The sequence below is a fragment of the Accipiter gentilis genome, chromosome 1 (assembly GCF_929443795.1).
Source record: "Accipiter gentilis chromosome 1, bAccGen1.1, whole genome shotgun sequence".
In the NCBI taxonomy this organism is placed as follows: domain Eukaryota; kingdom Metazoa; phylum Chordata; class Aves; order Accipitriformes; family Accipitridae; genus Astur; species Astur gentilis.
Genome location: NC_064880.1, coordinates 20,508,084 through 20,511,604, shown reverse-complemented (window position 1 = coordinate 20,511,604; position 3,521 = coordinate 20,508,084). Strand labels below are relative to the sequence as shown.

The 3,521-nt window shown below is 39.2% G+C and overlaps 1 protein-coding gene across 1 annotated transcript in view; it reads right to left on the bottom strand.

Moving 5' to 3' along the window:
* MYO1B (myosin IB) overlaps positions 1-1,607 on the bottom strand; it is a 124,390-nt gene extending 122,783 nt beyond the window's left edge. The window contains exon 1 of the mRNA XM_049801254.1: positions 1,589-1,607. The gene's annotated coding sequence lies outside the window, so the exon portion shown is untranslated. The remainder of the gene's footprint in view (positions 1-1,588) is intronic.
* Between the last annotated feature and the right edge of the window lie 1,914 nt (positions 1,608-3,521).

Here is a 3,521-nt window from a genome sequence, read left to right as displayed (position 1 = left end):
GGCTGAACCAGGCTTTGAACATCAAAAATATACTCTGTAAAATCCATAATAACTGCTTAACAAAGATCACTATTTTTGTTCCTTGAACAGATGCACAGGCTTGGGACTGACTGTCCCACAAGCCCTGGGTATTGTGCCCACTTCCAACATGGGGTAAAGAAAGGTAAAGAGCGAAGGACATAAATTAAAATCCTGCGCCAAGCCATTTTGGGGGTATTACCCCACAGACCACAACAGGTCTGAAGGTCACATTTCACGTGCATAAATAGAGATATTTCTAACTGACACTTACTAAACAAGAAGACTGGCTACTTGCTTTAGACAGCCCGGAACAAATATTAATTGAAACCATCTGTAGGATACGTTATCTCTGAAGTAATTAAGATGTTCAGTTGACTTTGGACTAAATTACTCAACAGCTTCCACACAGAAAAAGCACATTAATGAAAGAAAGTGATTTACTGTTTTAATATAACACGCAACTAGAAAGGGCTCACATATGACCCTATGGTTTCTATGATTATTCTCTTTAGGAATGCACAACTGAGAGAGAAAATAGCTAGAAAGCTGCCATTTCGTCTGTATAATTTGTCTGTGAGCTCTGAAGCACCTGCTTAAGGGACGAATTACTCTTTTTGCCTTAAAAAATTAATGAGAGGGGGTCCTGAGAGAAAGAGATAAAAAAGGAACCTTTCGTCCAGCACATCACCCATCCCAAGAGCCAGTGAGGGTTAGATGCGTTGTACTTAGTAGAGCACAAAGATTGTTCCTGCCATACATCTTAAATACTAGGAAACTGATGACAGAAAAGGGTGCCTGCCCCTCTTCCTCATCTCATTTGCTTCTTTAATGCCTATGCAAAAAGAATGAGAAGCGCCCTTGCTGTACTGCCTCATATCTAGCAGTTACCTCAGCAGGGACAATGCCAGAAAACCTTTCACTATACGATGCATGATGAGGGTTACCGCACTGTACTTTACAGGGAACCATTCTGCGTAATGGTTTAGCAACATGCCAAGCATGCTGTCAAAGTCAATGATGTGTCAGCAAGGTCACAGAACAGAGCAGGCTGTTGAAACACAGGACAAACAATGTAAAAAGGCAACAGAGAAGCAGATACTGAGGATATGTATGCTATTCAAGCCCTTGAAAAAAACACTCACGGCAAGGGAGTTTCTGTGGTCTGATGAAAGGACGGATAAAACACATTTGCCATATTGGAAGAATTAGGGCTGGTAACTTTATCAAGACAGCATACCAGAAAAGATAGAAAAGTCTCCAAAAGGCTGGATTCTTTATTGCAAACAACGCTGGTAGACTTCAAGTAAAACTACGTAGGCTATAATGAATGTTTTTGACTGTAGGGAGAAAAATGAATGGCTTGAGTCCAGAAAATGTCTCTGCCTACATACAGAACTAGGTCTGCAGGAGATCCTTATTCAGCACGTTTCCTACAAAAGACATTAATTTACATTTACTTCTTTAAAGAACAGATAACTTTATCCATGTGAGAAAGTCCAGCAGACATGGCCTCAGAGGAATGAATGAGCACTGCAGAGACCACTGCACATTTCATGCAAACACTCACCAACTATTGCCACTTTGACATTTCGAAGCTTGTGAGGAAAATGCATTGGTTCATTGGTTCTTTTTTTTCAGAGCAGAAACTAGGATATCAACCCTGATTAGTCCGCAGTTGCTCACCTCCTGACAGTGCAGTTTGAGAGGCATGGGCCCTTAATCAAGCTCAGACCTAAGGAAGAATTTCTTTTAAAGGCTACCAATGTTAATGAACAACTTGGTCTTGTTTAAACATCCAGACTGGGATATGGGCAAGTATCTGAGTTTATCATGTCCTCAATCTTCTAAACAGCCAGATTTATTTGCTAAGCATTGGTCAAGCCAAAAGGAATGAGCTTATCCTGAGTGGCAGTGGCTGGACTTCAGATAGCAAAATGTTCAGGATTTGATGCAATTTTGCCTCAGCCGTGTAGGCCTAGTTTTGGGCTGTCCTTGTAAACCCAGAGACTAAAGGAAACTGTCCTGGAGCCTTGATGGAAAACAGAAAGGCACATTCTCACCCTAAAAGGCTTTTACTTTGTGCTCCCGTATCTGAAAGCTAAAAAGAGATGCTGAATCTTTGTACCAAAGGTAACAATACCAACACAACTGGATGTACTAATGTTAGCTATGGTTTTGCAATTCCTTGAGCATGTTAGGAGCAGAGGATTCCAAATTAAAAGCCATACTGAAAGCCAGAAACTAAATATCACATCAGTTTTAAAAACAAACCCTTCAGAAAACTAGTCTCTTCACCCCATTTATGAGGTGAATTTATATAGGTTCATTTTATCCTTTGATTAGTTTTTTATTGGTTTTTTTGATTATGCCACTAGTCTACAGCTGCAATATTGTTGCAAAAACCACACAGGTGTTTAATTTAAAATAAAAAGGCCTTTGTGCAATTTTTTTAATCATGAAACTGTTTCTACTAATATTAGATTTTTATGAAGTCTTTTGAACTTATACTTTTCATATATAGGAGTTCAGATCATACACTAAAATATCTCCTGTGAAATTAGAATAGCCCTGCATAATTATTAATCTACTAAAACAAGGCTTTTCAAATGCTTACTCACTGATCTGTTCTGTGTACTGTTGCACAACAGCTTCTCAAGAATTTATTAAACATGGACATATCACTGTTGAAACGTTCAATATGTTGCACTGAGGCTTCATACTCCTTCCCTCAGGGTAGACTCCTTTCTTATTGCTCTGGCTTACTCAGCATCTGTATTATTGACTTTTTCAGTAATACTGCAGTTTAATCTTTGAAGTTTTTTAAGAAAAAAGTTGCAACAGAAAGATGTGCATAGAAAAGGGCATGAAATAACAATTACTATGTTCAGCCACCCACAGAAACAAAGCCCTATCGTCTGCAAGCAAGATTCAACTAATTAAGGGGCAAGTGCACTCTTACTTGCTAGTGAAGCTCATTTAGTCCTCTACATCCTTTCCAACTGGAGTGGAAGAAAGGTTCCAGCTACTTCTGCCACCTCTTATCCCTCTTGGTTTTTCAGCCCTCACTGGAACCAAACTTTTAGGAAATTTAGTGAAATACATATTCAGCAAATAAACTGTTTTCTGCTCTAAGATGGGAGCTTTGCAGGTATCAGGTGGTGAAGGACTTCACCTTTTAGCTTGATCCCGCAACTGCATTAACACTTCCTCAGGAAAGTCTGGTTTTGTTCCAAAGCTCTTATCTGCCACCACTCCAAATACAACACATCATGAAGCTCAGATTCAAAGTTATTTACATAAAGATGTGATGGAAATGTCATTGTCAACATAATTGTCCCTTGTCCACATTACATGGATATTTCAAAACAGACACCCATTCCAGGAAAGTTTGTTTAGAATAACTTTATCTCTGTACTTAAGAAAAAGCACACAGCAAGACAAACTTCCTGAAGCCCAAGCACAGTCTAGGATTGTGCCACTGCTTCACACAGGGGTAAATA